This window comes from Hesperophylax consimilis, chromosome 10, assembly GCF_061612785.1.
Source record: "Hesperophylax consimilis isolate HC1 chromosome 10, BYU_Hcon_1.0, whole genome shotgun sequence".
NCBI classification, from domain to species: Eukaryota; Metazoa; Arthropoda; class Insecta; order Trichoptera; family Limnephilidae; genus Hesperophylax; species Hesperophylax consimilis.
This window is the reverse complement of record NC_142845.1, coordinates 5,394,741-5,411,957: the sequence shown is the minus strand read 5'-3', so window position 1 is coordinate 5,411,957 and position 17,217 is coordinate 5,394,741. Positions and strand designations below refer to the sequence as shown.

At 34.1% G+C, this 17,217-nt stretch overlaps 1 protein-coding gene and 1 pseudogene across 2 annotated transcripts in view; one reads left to right on the top strand and one right to left on the bottom strand.

Moving 5' to 3' along the window:
- LOC149420216 (uncharacterized) overlaps positions 1 to 3,386 on the bottom strand; it is a 36,368-nt pseudogene extending 32,982 nt beyond the window's left edge.
- LOC149420215 (protein kinase C, brain isozyme-like) overlaps positions 1 to 17,217 on the top strand; it is a 610,992-nt gene that overhangs the window by 349,179 nt on the left and 244,596 nt on the right. The window lies entirely within an intron of this gene.

Here is a 17,217-nt window from a genome sequence, read left to right as displayed (position 1 = left end):
AGGGGTATTATTAGATTTTTACCTGCGTTTCCTTGTCTTTGATCCTAAAATGCGTTTTCTCTTTAATATCTAATCTCAAATCAACTTTCACTCCTATGTTTTTAAAACTCTCTCCGTCATCTGTTATCTTTAAATGACCTTCATTCTCAAATTCCATATCTATTAGATTTGAATCACTACGTAAAATTAAACTGATATCACTTTCGGTCGTAGTAGAACTATTTGTTCTTTTGAATCTTTTAGCTGGTGGGTATTGTTTTTTCAAGGCTTGACGTATGTAACTACATTGTGCTTTTGGTTCTGATAGGGTGTTGGATAGAAGTTCGTGTTCTTTTGTGTAGTAACAATTGCAACAGATATTTTTATTGCAATCAAAGCAGCTCAGCAATTTATATTTAATTGACGTGTTGCCATCCGTTGAAATTTGATGCAGCTTCATTGTACCTTTTATAGGAACAATGTTTTCAGGTATCATTTTGGTCATCTTTTGAATGTCGTTTTCATTTATATAAAACATTTTTACTTTGCTATTAACCATTAAATAGTCATATGCTTCTTTGCGTTGGTTATATCATTGCCGTGTGAAATATGATTGTCAAGTTGTCGTTTCAATGCTCCACCAACCCCATCAGCTGGGCCTTTTCCATGAGAGGCTTCAAAGAAATTCCAAGTTGCATATTTAAATCCGTAATCTTTTATATTTTTTTGGAACAAAAAGAAATTATGTTTTTGGCGGTACTGAGTTGCAGGACTATCAGAAAAGATATGAATCTTTTTAATGTTAAAGTATTTGCATAGTTTCATTATTGGATCCAAATGAGCCCAGATTGCTCCAGGACCATGTTCATTATTTGGGGATATGGAGCATATGGATTTGGGATTCACATTTTTTCTGTAAAGTACGCAAGTGTGCAATGTGACCTGATTCCTGGATCCTCCGAAGTGTACAGCCTGAATTTCTTCCGACTGCTTGCATGAAAAGTTTTCTGAAAAATCACAAATCAATGCAGCTTCGTCTTCATCAAGGTTTTCAATACACTTTTTCCATGCTAGGTACTGATGCAAAACATTGAAGTAATGAGTTTTAAATTTTTGTACATCATCTTGAAATTCTTTAACTAATGTAATCACAGTTCCTTTCACTACTTGTTTTGAATACTTCTTTGTCTGCTTTTCTTCAGATTTCTTTATTCCAATTTTAGTATAGATATGTATTCCCATTTTCCATTGAAGCCACTGCACGGGACTATCTTCATTTATGGTCAAATCAATATCTGGTTTCTTATCTTTGCATTCAGAACACTCGGAGTACATGCATTTGAAACATTTGCTGCAAGTGACATTTTTCATAAGTTCATCAATGTCAGATGTTTGAAGCAAACCTAGCTTCTTCAACGATTTTGCTTTGAAAGATAAATTGCAATGCTTTATGCAAGCACAAGTATTCCTATCTTGAAGTCTTGGTTTCACAACGGAGAACGGTCGGAACCGATAAAAAGTTTGTATAGATGCTTTACCACCTTCTGTCCTGTATTTTCTGTAGAGCTTGTATATTGGTTCAATTAAATATCGCTTTTGTACTTTTTCTTTGTTTCTCGTTATGCACTCGTTTTTTCCCGCGCTAGATCTACTTACATCTTCTCTTTCAAAGAAATCTTTGATTTCTTTCTGGTATTTCTTTTTAATTTGGTTACTTGATTTCGTCATTCTAATTCTTCCTTTCAGCCCAAGAACATTAGAAATAGCTGTTTTTAATTTGTGTTTATTTACTATTTGGTTTGTAGCTACTTTTTTTAGTACTTTCTTTTCTCTGGGATCTGCTTTATTGAACTCTGTCTTTAAAGAATCTGTAATTGTATTTAGCAAAATTAGCTTTCTTTTCACCTTATCTTTTTCTGGCGTGGACACATTTGGTAAAGTTTCTTCTAAAAAACTATTTGATTTCGTTAATGGTGTATCGTCACACCGTGGAGTTTCAGTAGTTTCAATGGAAATAGCATCATTATTAGTTTTAGTTTGTTTATGCAATAATATTTTCAGAATGTTCACTTGCCTTTTCATCCGATTACAGCACTGTCTTAAATTCTTATTTCGACTTTTTAATCGAGTATTTTCTTCAGTCAGCTTTTGTAGTCTTTCCTTTAGGATTTTTTTATCATTTTTTCTATCTTCAAATGTATTATTGTCTTGTGTCATAGGATTAGCCATTTTCTTTCTTTCAGCTCTTTTATCATTGGCTTGTCTCCACTTTGCTCGTAGCTCTTCTTTTTCTTCTTCTGTAAGAATTTCTTTTTTCTTTTTGATATTTTCTTTAACTTTTGTTAAATGCTTAATTCGGATTTCCTCATATTTATTTGGCTTTTCCTTTTTCAGTCTTTCTCTGTAAGCTTTTTGCCTTTCGGCATTCGTTTTTGGGGGCATTCCTAAAAAAAAGTTATGCTGTAGTTATGGTTTTATCAGAGTAAATAAAAATAAATTTATATTTAAATAAGCTTTTATAAAAAACTTAAGGCACTTATAAATATTGTATAGAGCGCCTGTAGAACGGATAGTGTGTATGAGTGCCTAAAGCTTATTTAAAATAAAACCAGTATTGGACGGCTCAGCTTGATCTTCAAGTACTTGTCATTATGTATAATGCCATATAATCGCGATGATAAAACATACAAGTCCGACGAAACCTGCTCTGCCATTGACCATCAGGAATTTCCAGCGCATCCTATGTATTACAACCTACCTACTTTCCAGCGCCATCAACAGATCTGCTCTATGGTATAATAAATTTTATTTTTTTCCTATTATATCTAAATACATATGTATATTTGTGCATTGTGCATAATATATTACATTATTACCAAACTTAGATAAGACTTTCATAAAAATGCTAGACACACTAACAATATACTTACGTTTTCTTAATCACGTTGTAACTGTGTACACTCAGCTTTACATTGAACTTTTTCGTTACGTTACGAAATTCATAACAAACGTTACGAAATTGTAATAAGAATTTATGTTATAAAAAGTCAATGGTTTGATAAAATTTAAAAGTGTTAATATGTAAGCTTAGCAATGTTCGTTCCGCACATATTACAAAAAGATGAGTAGAAAAAGACTTACCGTTTTGTGAAAAAAGGCTATAATATTTCCTGTTACGAAATAGTGGTCCCACTAAAGAAACACGTTGTTACTGATTTTAACAATTAATGTTATGGCGGAGAAGTCAGACCAACAACTAATCAGAAAGAGGCTAGTGTTGCCCATGTTAAATTTTACAAATGGGTTCAAAAATTACGGTGGAAGTACTAATAAAACGTAACTAAAGAGTAGTTACTAAAAAGTAAATGACTATGTCTCATTTTGTTTTTTGTGCATAAATTATTAATTTATTATGAAACCCCATAGAAAATTTCTTTGTACAGAAACTACATTTAATTAAGACCCTAAAACTTACAAAAAATCACAAATTATAACGTTATTATCGCATTTTATGAAGTATAAACAAATGAGGTGGGTAGGGTGGCAATTTTATTTTGTATGGAAGGTAAAAATCGATATTTTTAAAAAAATTAAAATATTTGCGAATTAATACGATTGTAATGTTTATTCTTCGATATGTTAAAGTGTAATATTTATTCTACAAAATGGTGCATATTTTTTTTGTATGATTAATTAAAAACATGTGTAATTTTTGAACTGTTTCTAGGCACACTTTATTTTTCCAAAATGTACACTTTTTTTGAGAAATACTCATATAGTATTTTTGCGGCTCTTTTCAGAGTGAAATATGCTCTCAGTACCGCCCTGGTGTAAGACCACCATTCAGAATTGAAACGTTGCTTGAAATGACTTTGGCCGTGTTTGGTGACCAGATCTGAACATCCGGGTACTTCCCCACCTTCTTCTTCCCCACATTCTTCTTCCCCACCTTCTTTTCCCCCATTTCCTTCCTCTCCTCACTACCTTCTTCCCTATCTCTTTCCTCTCCCCACTACTTTCAGTACCACAACAAACCCCAATTGGGGATGCCATAATCTCACTGGCTGCAAACGGTTGGGAGAAGTTGGGACTCTTGTGCGGTTTCACATAGTCTAATTTTTAAAATTAAATTATATCTACTAAAATTACACATTTCAAAAAATTTCAAAAATGTCAAATTTTTGTGTGTTTAAGTGAGCTAAATAAATTGATGTTTGAATTAAAAAGTTAAGTTAGAATAGTTTTTTGGACTTGTGTAATTCTCTCCATGTGTAATATTCCGTGTGTAATTCCATCCGAATTGTAAAAATGCGCATGTGTAATTTCGTAATGTAACCGCCCATGTTACTTATCTTAATACATATCACTGTGTTCGTAAGGCCAATCTTCGAAACCGATTTCAATAAAATTTTGTGAATATGTTTGGTTGGTGAAGTGTTTTCTATGGATCGTTTTCGTACGGCAATCTGTCATACTGTGAAAGACATATACTTCAAGGCACTTTTAAGAGTATAAAACGGTACCGGTCCCATTTTTACTTATTTTCTATCGTACTGAACAATAATCACAATCTGCTGAAATGATCGATATCAAATGAAACGTTCACAATATCTAAGATGGATGTGACTTGCGTATGTACATATTCTATGTATGTCAAAAGCTTAAAATATCCGTCAACAGCGACAACAGATAAAAGGTGGTCTACATAAAAAAAAAGTCTACATAAAATTTGGTCTACATAGAAGGCGGTCTGTGGCAGGACAACGGCTGCCCTGGCCCACTAGTAGATTAATATATATGTAGTAAAAGCGTGAATGGAATAGATATCTTTTTAACGGACTTACGATTTATGAATACTACAAATGTTAAAGCACGTTTTCTTTACATTTGTAAGTTTTAAAAACCTTCCTTGATTACTGGTTTTATACGTGGGATCATAGCTGAAAGTCGGAACACGAATATTAAGCACAGTACTAGAACATCTCTCTTATATATTAGCATATTTTCGACTCTGAACGACGAGTTGCCTGGAGTTGAGCTTTAGTTCTCCTGTATTATTCATACCACGTATGCAAAAAAATGCACGAAGTTTTATTGCGATCCCAGCTTATGGGCTGGATACGTTATGCAAAATATGCTCACTTTTCCTAGAATAACTCGTATCTTTTGAGCAGTCTTTTCTACCTCTTTTTTTAAGTTTTAAAAGAAGAAATATATAATTTTCATAAAAATTGGTTTTACACTTCGTTTGTACATCTCAATACTATTCTTCATTTGAAAACGTTTGCTTATGGTTAAAATAGCATTGTTCATTTATAGAGCTACAGAGGCGCTACTGTGTACTAATATCTTTATATAGAAACTTGTTCCACTATTAGAATCCACGATAAGCGGTGCGCGTAGACCGAATTCGGAAGCTTTAGTTAGGGCGTTGGGAGAGTTGGAGGTAAAAAAGCGGAAATATTTTTTCCCTTTATGTCTCATCTAAATATAATACATCAATGTGTACATTGCACATTAACGCAGTAATTTATCAGTAATTAAATAATATATCTGGTGTATATGTAGTAGATACTTTGAAGTAAGAAAGACAAATATATACCTACGGTGAATGTGTTAAAAGTGAAAGGATTATATCGTATCCAAGATGTTGAAATTTAAAAAAATGCATTTTATGTACATATCTGGCAGTCCGTGTCTTTTCAGTGAGAAGAGTGGTAAGATTATAAAATATGACATTATTGATGTTGTTGTAGGCGAAATTTATTTTTTCAATTTTCAGGATTCTTTCAGTTTTTTGTACAGAGAGGGGCGGTTTTGTGAAGAGTTACATAAATAAATTTTAAAATGTCTGAAGAAGCGCGACATACCCAAATTGAAAAAGTTTCATACAAAAAATTTGAAAACATATAACGGTTCAAACACAGTAATATTATGGATAATAATATAATATATCACTTACTATGTCAATAATATAGAGCGCATACAAAATAAATTCATTAAGTACCTAGGTTATAAATACAACAATAATTATATCTGCACTCTCCAATTCCTGAAATCCAGGCGAACGGTAGCTGACATGACATTTCTCCATAAAATAATACACAACGAAATAGACTGCTCAGAACTTCTATCCCAAATAAATTTTAACACCCCATCTAAAAGAACTCGACACACCAACCTTTTTTACACAACTAGTAATAATAAAAACGCTGCAGCCAATTCCCCTATTTCTAGCATCCTTCAAACATTCAACTCAATTCAAACAAGCACAAATAACGATATATTTTTTGATTCTCTCCCTCTATTTAAGAAAAACTTTTTTAGCACACTGAATTCGCTCACATAACACATACAACCACACACAGACACACATGCACACGTATACACACACACAAACACTCACACACACCTCTCTCCTTCCCCAGCACACTAATTTAACTTAACTTAAAAATGTAACTTAACCGTAAAATGTATAATATAGGGGGAGGTCCTCTAGTACCGTCACCTTAAGGATTATTTGTAATGAAATAAAAATCCTTCCGCTTATGTGCAAAATACCTAGTGAAATATGTAAAGGAACTCTTTTACTATAAATAGAAATAATAAAATATCGATATATTTAGAAACAGTCAAATTTATTAATAAAATTGTAAGAACGTGAAAAAACGACATTTAAAAAATTGGACTCCAGTACCGGCCAGCTAAAAATTCAATATTTATCCAAGGTAATAATCGCTAAACATAAAAAATAATAGCAAAAAAATGAAACATTAAATTTATCCAAGACAATAATCGCAAATATATATAGCTGATGTCTCTGAAACGTTGGCGCAGGCCTCGTGTATCCAGATCTTACAATTTCCGCATTGAATCCAGTCTTCGTCATGAGACTCTAGACACAATGGGCAGACTGTATCTTCTTGAGTTGGTGGATTGGGAGACTGTTGACACTTTTTTTTGTTTTCTGTACTATTTTTGGCAACATCTTTTCCTGAAAGCAAACAGACCCATAGCTGGCTTCATAATGACCTCATTATTTTTTTTAATAACACTTATTTTATCATTCAATGTTGTTCTTGGTACCTGATAGCGATTTGCTGCCTGACACGCACTCATTTCCTTACTCAGCACCTTTTCCACGGCTTTTCGCAAATTGTTAGGATCCCAGGTCCCCTTTTTCTTCTTCGTCTGACTAATATCTTCCTGGTCTGGCATCTTTGTGTACCTAAAAGCAAAATTAATCACACAAACTTTAATTTAAATAGTGGCCAGTACTGGAGGATAATTTTGTGGCCGGTACTGCAGGGAACGGAGTAAAATATTATTTCGACATAGCGTGACACTGTGCGAATAAAGATTTATTTTAAATGTATTTTATAATAGCTATATAAACACTCAATACATACCAAGTTTGACTTCTTTAGAAGTCGTCCTCAAAACTATAGAAATAACACACCGAACTTTAACCGTGCGGCGAACGTCCGCTCCTCCCAACAGATATCTTAACAATGACACGAAGCTAGTTGAAACTTGTCGCCACCGAGCGGGGCATCTTCATGTGATACCATACTGCGTGTATTGCATGAACTGTCTCAGCGCCATTTGTTGTAGAATCTCGGAAATTGTAACTGGCTGGTACTGGAGGCCGGCCGGTACTGTAGGACCTCCCCCTACCTCATATGCATATATGTCAGCGACATGTCATTGGTACCAATTATTGTACTAACTTTTATAATTTTGTCACTATTGTCATCTATGTAATTATGTACTGTTTGTTTCTGCAATAAACAAAAATATAATATATAAAATATAACCATAAAGTTATAGCTGCATTCAAAAGTATAAAATTGGCAAGTAGAGCCACGAAACCAAAAATATTAATCTTAATCTTAATTTTACCTTTATATATTTATGATTACTAACGCATTATGACTCTTTGAACTAATATTTTATTTTAATTATTTTTACAAGGCGTTTATATCCTTATATTATCTATATACCTTTATATATTATGAATATTTATTTATTATACATGCACGTGCATAGTCTGGTAGTCGAAAATCATGTAAAAAATATTGTACGGGTACAAAAACGTTTATAAGAATAAAAATAATTTTTAATCAGTTTTTTTAATTGTTTACGATACAGTTTGATAATTCCCTCAAACGCCGAATAAGCTGTCACAATAATAATAACCAAAATACTGGCAGACCATTATTAAATTTGATTCACTTTGAATTAAACAATTTGGGAGGCGGGTTTGGGTATTGCCACCCCGGGAACCATATATTGGATTATGCTGCAGGTCACCCCAAGTCGTTCACTATGTTTGGTGATTTAGCAGGGGTGCCGGGGTTCACTGGGTGAGGCGTGTTCAAGATGCGCCTGTCCAACAGCTGCGTGACGTGCCAGATCGGAAGAGGCTGGTTTGATTCTGTTGCTGAGCTGTTCTCCGATTTTGTTTGTCGACCCATCGCCTTGCGCCGCAGTCGGAAACACTTTTATTTTTATTTTTTTATTATTTTTTTTATTTTTATTTTATTGATTTATTGTGAAAAACAGTATAATCCATTTAGATTTCACAAATAACAGTTTATAAATTACAGTTTATAATAAGTAAGTACATACATTTATTTGCATGGGTAAGTACATCAATACTATCTGATTAACCAGATTTGTTAAATAGTATGCTTATTGCCGTCTTAAATTCTTTTTGGTTCAAATTGAAAATGTCAATCACAGAAGAAATGTGATTTAACAAAGTAGTTATTCTCCCCAAAGGCATGATCATTGGTAGGTTGGTCCTGCCCCTTGGAAAAATAAATAATCTCTGCTGTCTAGCTCTGATGAAATTATCAGGGACATAAAAAGAAATTCGTTCCAGAATATCTGGATTGCAAATGTACCCATTTAGCAGCTTGTGCGCCACTAACACCATTGCAATATTTCTCCTAACGTCTAGACGTTCTATCCCCAGCATTCCCCACTTAACCTTCCCAGAATGTCTTCTCCTTCCTTTCCTTAAAATGACCCTCCACACAGCATCTTAAAAAAAAAGTGGGTGTGTCAAGCCTACGCAAGACAGAAGTGAAACTTCTAGTTTCAGCTGATGCTTGGCGTGGCGCAGTTCGCTGGTGTCTGAGAGAGAGGAAAGAAGAGAAGAGAGAGAACGTTCGTGAGCGGCTCCCCCACCTCAACAAGGTTTCACTTCAAAAATGCCACAGCCGAGAATCGAACCTCGCTTAACTGATTGAAAGCCAACCACGCTGAGCACCAACTGTAAGCAAAGCCGCATAAATTGATTATATTATGTAGGTTCTGAAAATATGAGAGCTTGTTATGTTTTATAATGTTACCTACATCACACCCAAAATATAATATATTTTTAAAAATAATGTACAATGTACAGAAATAGAATCCCACACAAGATCGCGTAGTGCGCTCTAGCGAACGGATATTTTATCAGAGGGAGATAGTTTTAATTTTTTTTTCTGTAAATTATTACATATTATCAAAATAAATAAATTAATTAAATAAATGTAATACAATTATCATAATATACGGATTAGATAATAATTTTAATCCAACACAATAACGCAAAGCGCGCTCTAGCGGAGTAATGTTTTATCACAGTGAGATAAGTGTTTTTATTATTTTGCAATATTATTTTCTTTTAAAAAATGTTCTGACCTACTAAAAAATAAGATATTGAATGAAAAAGGCGTTAAAAACAAAAAAATAATGTGCGATGGCCGAGAATCGAACTCGGATCAACTGCTTGGAAGGCAACTATGCTGACCATTACACCACCAACGCCAGTTGTCGGGATGAGCTAAGAAGCATTTATATGTTACTTCAAAACTTTGACTAGATCAAATGAACTTTAATCGGTGGTGGGGGTACCCGCATTTTCGTTTCGGTCATGAGTCGGTTTTACTCCGGTCCTCGAAATTGCATGACGCGCGTAAAGAAGTTTCACTTCAATATGACATATGCTCTGAGGGAAATTATTTTCCTGCAGGCCTCCTCTGTGGGGTTAGTGTAAAAAAATAATTGTAGTTCTACGAATTAAATACAACCAAAGTAACGAACTTAAACCTGAGAGTTGCTTAAAAAGCTGTTTATGACGTTAAATTAACAGGAGGTCTGACAATTAAACGTTAATAGGTGATTCCGTTGCATCAGTTAAACAAATTTAACGGCTGAAAACAATAAGGAGTACAATTTCATTAAAATGTTTCCATTTTATCAACGGCTGTTCTAACTGTTTTAGTAACGTTGTTCAGAAGAGCGTAGAGAATTGTTACTAAGTTCAGCCTTTCGTTAGAATTCAATTTACTCAGTAGTTAAAGACAGTGTTAGAGAAGTGTAAGCCGAGACTTCGGCTAAACGCAGGATGTGATTGCTTCTTAAGCTATTTAGGAAGTTTATCCCTTGCTTGCGTAAGACTTATAAACAAGGTTATTTTATTTGAGGAGAATCTCTTGCTTGTTTAAGCGATATTCAATTCTGCGTTGTAACGCTTTACACGAAAAGCAGTATCATTAGCTTATAATTATAATTTTGCTGAAGTTTTGCAAGTTTTGCTTGGTGGAAAGTGGATAGTTTTTATTTTAAATTTTACGGTTTACCGTTAAGTATTATTTATGTAAAAAATGTGCGTAGCTACATGATTTTATTATAAGCCAAGTTCGCTCGAGTTTCAATATCAATACTCTTATTAAACATTTGATGAATATCTACCTGTCGAAGAAATAATATGGTGGATAAGTTGGCCGTATTTTAGAATTAATAAATTCGGAATCATAACGACGTAAGTGAAGAAGCCGTGTACAAAAATATGCGACGCGCGCCCTGGTGTACTGGACAAACCTACGGTCGGATTCGCCTTAGAAATGTGTTAAAAAAATTATTACAAATTTGACCTAGCAGGTCTAGAAAATTGATCTTTCCGTGGGGTTTATTTTAGTCAATTCTAATAAACATATTACAAAAATCTCAGGAGTTCCAAAACTAATAACTCAGGAAGTTACTAATTCATAGTCTAGAAAAATAAAATCTGGTGCTTACCACTAATTTTATAGTTGAAAAACGTTTTATAAAATTTTCAAACCGTTCTACGTAAAATATTAAAATTATTACGTACTGTTTTTATTAATCTTATATATAAATAACTTAAATACGTGAGTATCGCTCTGAAAAAAAGATATTGTAGTTAAGAATTCGTCGAAATTAATTATAATGTCAGCCTCGATCAAACGCCTTAAGGCCCTTTAGTCCTAAATGACAGCTTAAAACCAAAAGCCTTAAAGCCATGGCTTAAAACAGTTATAATGTCGGTAAAACTCACCGTTATCTCCTTCTAACGATTTGACTAAACAAACCGACAGATTTTAATAAATTAATTCAGTGCTTAAATTACTTCTAGTTGTAATTTTCTTACTGTTTTGCTGTCGCAGTCTTACGTAATATGATGTCATACGTAACCGTTAATCAATCGCAGAAGTGGGTTCACACATACCTATGTATCCCCTAATCGGATCTTGTTGACCGGCGTTGCAGGGTAGGTGTCTGCAGCCACCTGTAAACCTCGTGTAGTGAGAAGTGATGTTAACCTGCCACTAGGGCGGGATGACATCACCTGGCTCACTTCCACTTAGTAGGGCCACTTTCATATATTTATTAGTATATATTATTTAGCAAATAGTCGAGATATTTGGGCTAAAATAAGCAATATTATTTTTAATGTATTCAGGTGAACTATGCTATAGCGTCTTAAAATAGGAATTAGCAACATTTATTTCAATATTGCTAATGTAGTATCAGGATGACCGTGGTTTATTTTATTTAAAAATATTAGATCAGTCAATTGCATTCTAATTTTAACTGTATTGAATTGTACCTTAAAGTACTCAAGAGGTACGTCTAAGTGATCTAAAGCAGGGTACTCACCAAGAGTGTAGCATGTAACGTAACTGATACTGTATCAATCTGCAAGTGGGTACGGCTCGTCCACGGTAACCGCGTATCCAGCTACGAGCTCCCGGATCCGCCTTTTGTGCTCGCAGTGTGCTCGCAGTGAAACCGCCGTCGGCGGGTCGCTGCGAGCACACTGCGCTCCACCCGCGAGCGGCTCGCAGTAGGCTCGTGCCTACGTACTCACTTGATACAGTATCAGATACGTTACATGTTACACGGTTAGGGGAGTACCCTGCTTAAGATCACATTTGAAACCGACTCTACTATGTTTTCATATCTCTAAATAGTATAAAATAAAGTTACTATCCGCGTCTGTCTGTTTGTGCGCTTAGTTCTTCTAAACTACGCAACGGATTTAGATAGGTTTCCACTTCGAGATTTTTATTCTTCATTTAGAGATTTTTTTCCGAAAGGCACATAATAAATGCATATTATATTTATAGAGAGTATAGAAAAGTCTTAAAAAATTACATTGCTAAAGCTTACTGTGAGATATATCAAAATAATGTACTACGGAATCGTAAAAGGAATCTCCTAAGGATTATCCCCAGTAACGCCGGGTACACGTCAGCTAGTTTGTAATGATGTGGATTCCAATTAGTTTACTTCTAATTAAGATAAATGGTTAGAATCATCGACCAAGTATTATCGTTATAACGATTCCATAGAATTGACTGGGTATCCTTGAATAGTTAACATATTCTGTGAATAAATCCCATCATTTTAAGTGATTTGCACTATTATGTCTTCACTAGAGCGATTTCTTGCATGTTATGTCAAGATTTCAAAAATGTTTTTAGCAATCGCTTGCCATAATATGCGAAATTTATAGAACCTAAACATATTGGGTAAACGGTGAAATATAGTTGGATTCATTGGCTTTAACCACAGTAAGCAGGTTTATGTGTTTCGATATTAATATTTTGAGGAGTCTTATTAATTATATAACATGGTAAATTTGTATATATATGACACCAATCACTCGAGTGGATAATGTAATGATAATGTTCATTAAATATGAATTTAGAATCAAGAGTGATTACTAGATCTCTTGTGGAAGACATATATTATGAATAGTATTATTAATAAAATAACAATATGTAACATTTTTTGACATTTTGGTTTATATCACCAGTTATTGAGTACACCGAAGTCATTTTGAAGCTTACGATAATAATCTTATCCCACTATAAAATAAAGAGGAATTCGAGAAATGCGACGTGGGCGTCTTTAGTTTTCGAATAGACCATTCTTAGTTTGAATTTCAAACTGTGTACGACGTCAGGCATGCAAGAGATACAGAGCGCGTGCTACGCGTATTGAATGGGCTAGAACTCAATTGTAGTAGTCAGTGAAGATATTGGTTTCCATTCAAATCTACATAGAAGGCAATTTTTAGTTAACAATACAAGTTATTCACAAAATAAAATAAACACACACTTTTGTGCTTAAATCAACCGTCAGTTTCTAGACACCGTTTGCCAAGCGATTTTTATGCCTATTACCCATATTCGCGGTGATATAAAACACACTAAGAATGGACTTGTTTTTACCTTGTCTATTCCTTTTAAGAAATGATAACCCGTATGTATCATAGGTTTTAAAAAAAATTGATATGTTGCTCCAGAAAGCGTTTTAAGCTGTTTTTACTCACTGACCTAATTGTTAATTGTTTTGCTCATTTACCCTCGGTAGAGATGGTCATATTATTATAAATACTAAACTTGTTCATTTACTCTAGGAACTCGTACATAATATATTCGAAACTTGATAATACAATATTTACTCTATCGTAACTTCTGCACAATCATTTTTAATGACTTTTGATTTTTTATAATTTAGGTACATCATTATTTTTTAGATTTTCAGGAATAGGGGTTAATTGATTTGCATGATTGATGTTTCTTTTTTCGGTTGTGTAGAATGAAAATAATTAATTCATATACTACCCCTGTTCAGCCAATTTGCTATGTCAAAACAGTAAAACTTTAGTAAGTAAACACGTAAAACTTTTTGGCCATATCGTTACTGTTGAATAATTGACATTTGCCGTGTGGAAATGTCTGTCCCAGTTAGCTGTTTTCGAATTACAACTTTAGATGGACATGAAAATGGATTGTAAATAATTTAAACGAGACAAAATGAAATGGTGGTTGTTCGAATTTGGTGAGAGTATGTGCAGGAATGAACAAGTTATGGAAGAAAGGAAAACGGCATGACAAATCACTTACCGCTGTATGCTTTACAACAAGATTATGATCACGAAAAACACCAACAACTTGCTTCCAAGGTAGTCACAATCTTAAATCAACTATCTAGTCACAATCCTTCTTCAGTTTTCAAAACAAATGCACTCGAATTTGCCCTACGAACTATGTTCTTGCCGTTGTTCCAAATTTCAAATACTTAACCAGCAAGGTGATGGTTAGGGATAGGTAGGAACTGGATAAACAACATCCCGGTAGGAACTAAGCATATTCTCATTTCAAAACCAAACGTTATGTATTATCTTTTCAGCGCACCTCACGGTGCCGTTACAAGGACCGCTTCATCGAGTAAAAAAAAGTAATCTTCAAAGATTTTGCTAACGTCACCAGTTCAAGGGTTTTGGTTAGTGCTTAATCAATGATCCATACCCTTGCTGAATTTTCTTGAATTATCTGGTCAATGTTACCATTTTCAACTCATAAGATCTTGTATACCGCGAGTCTTAACGATTTATTCTTAAAAATTTAATTATATTTTCAAAAATAATGCAAGATGCCTTATGTGGTTTAAAAAATTGCTTATAATTACATAATATATTAAATATATTTATGTAATTCTTTGTTAGTTTTGTAGTGCAATAATAATGTAACGCGATGGAGGCAATAATTCGATTGATCTCTGTATACAAAAAATGCACATTGTTCATGTGACTACCCGGTGAATTGATCTCACCCTTTCCACGTTTTAACTTTCACAGGTCTTTCGATGAACGAACTCCTAGACTTGTTGACGGTTGGTATTAAGAACGAGATTTTTCTCCCTTTTTGCTAAAGAAAATTTAATAACATGTGTAACTGCGTGTGTCCAAGTTACTCGGTTCATCGTTGAGCGAGTTAACTTACTTATACTTGGATGTTGGTCAAAGTTCCAGCATGAAATGGTCCAAATGATTCCGAATGATTCAGCTGAGATACTTTGTATGAAGTTGTTGTATACATCAGAGGTTAACAATCCGTAAAAGGGTAGTAAGAAAATATTTTCCGCATGCTTAAAAGTACGATTGAGATATTTAAAAAATCGGAACAAATAACTAAATCAATTTTAAATATTTATAAATCAAGACAAGTGATAAGTTTTTTATGTGAATAACGCACAAGGGTCCCAACTGCTCCCAACCGTCTGGAGCCAGTGGGGCACCCCCAATTGGGAAGGGGAAAGATATGGGGAAGAGAAAGGCGGGTGCTACCTGGATATTTAGATCTGGTCATAAAACACGCCTAAATCCATTTCAAGCAACGTTTCAATTCTGAATTTTCAAGTCGTACACCAGGGCGATACTGAGAGTATCTTCCGCTCTGTAACGTGCCGCAAGTTTCACTATATATTATTTTTAATTAAAAATTTGTGAAATATCACAAATCAATAAAAAATAATATAATATAAATATAACGCCGGGATGTGAACCCGCGATCTTCTGCTTGCTAGTCGAAAGCCTTACCCCTCGACCACATTATTTTTTTCTACAGGGTTTTCCAATAAGAGGTGTTATTTTGATATTCAATCGTAAAAGATCAATGGTTTGGTTGCTTGTGTGGCACGTAGCGCCGTCTTGTTGAAAGTGAACGTTGTCCAGATCAATACCATCCAATTCCGGCCATAAAAACATTAATCATCTCTCGATAGCGCAATCCATTCACCGCAACTGTTGCTCCAGCCTCATTTTCGAAAAAGTAAGGTCCATTGACTCCGCCGGACCATAAACCGCACCAAACAGTTACACGTTGGAGATAGAGAGGCTTTTCAACAATAACTCTTGGGTTTTCCGAACCCCAGATGCGACAATTTTGCTTGTTGACGAAGCCACCGAGGTGGAAATGGGCCTCATCACTCAAGATGTTTTGCATTTGATTCACTCAAGTGAATTTTAATAATTTAAATGCGTTGTTGAAGCGTGTATCGTTCCATTTTTATTAATAGCGTAGTTTGTACTTTTCAAATGTCAAAAAATGACAGCTTCAAAAGTAACATCTACCGAAATAGCGGGCTATTCAAAATAACACCTCTTATTGAAAAACCCTGTATATTTGAAATGTTAGTATTTAATATTTTTAGTTTTCTTCTTGGCAAGAATTACATTTTTTTCCACAGAAGTGGTCAGTTAAATTCTCTGGAACTAAGTCCAATTAATCACAGCGTTAGTGATGTAAAAACGTTCAAACATTTTGTTGTTGACAAAAACATATTTTTGCACAACTAATTGGATTAACTAACTAACAAACCAACGAGTTTTTTCTTGTAGGATTTGGTAGAGAGGGTGGAACGCCAAATATATTCTCTTCTATAATAACGTTATTTGAGTTACCTACTTATGCGTTCCAAATTCCGATTCCTGGGTTGTCCCAGAATCTTTCGTACATCCGCTTTTACATCTTATTATTTTGATCTCACACTTCTTTCCTTGATCATCCACTCTACACGGAGAAAAATGACTGATTTTGAATATTGCTATTTTATTAAGAATCTCTTTAATTTTTTGTAATCCGGTTAAAATGGGATTTCAGGCCCTTAATGAATAAATTGATAGGTTTCCTAATAAACTTTAATGATATCAGAACAAGTGTTCATAAAATCATAATATTTCCTTATTTTTTAATTGCATATTATCAAAAAAATGCAAGTAAATGGAGCACGTATTTAGATAATAATATTTGGCTAATTCATATAGCGTTGTTTTCGTGAAAAATGATCTCAAGGGCGGTGTTTAAATATATTTACTAAATCATAAATATGTTGGGAATTTAAGTTTATCAGGAAACGGCCTTCAATCCCGCTTTTCCCGTTAAAATCATCTAATGGTCTCTTTGTTAATATTATTCCTTATGCTTACATCGGCCTTGCATTGATTTCGATGCACGAATCTCTTACGAAGGATTTGAATAGTTCTGACTTAAGGCGATGCCATACGTAGTAATTTTAAATCATGTGTTTTTGGTTTGAAAATTTGGTCGCCTAGAAATGTTTCAGATGCTTTAATTAAATACTGCGAGT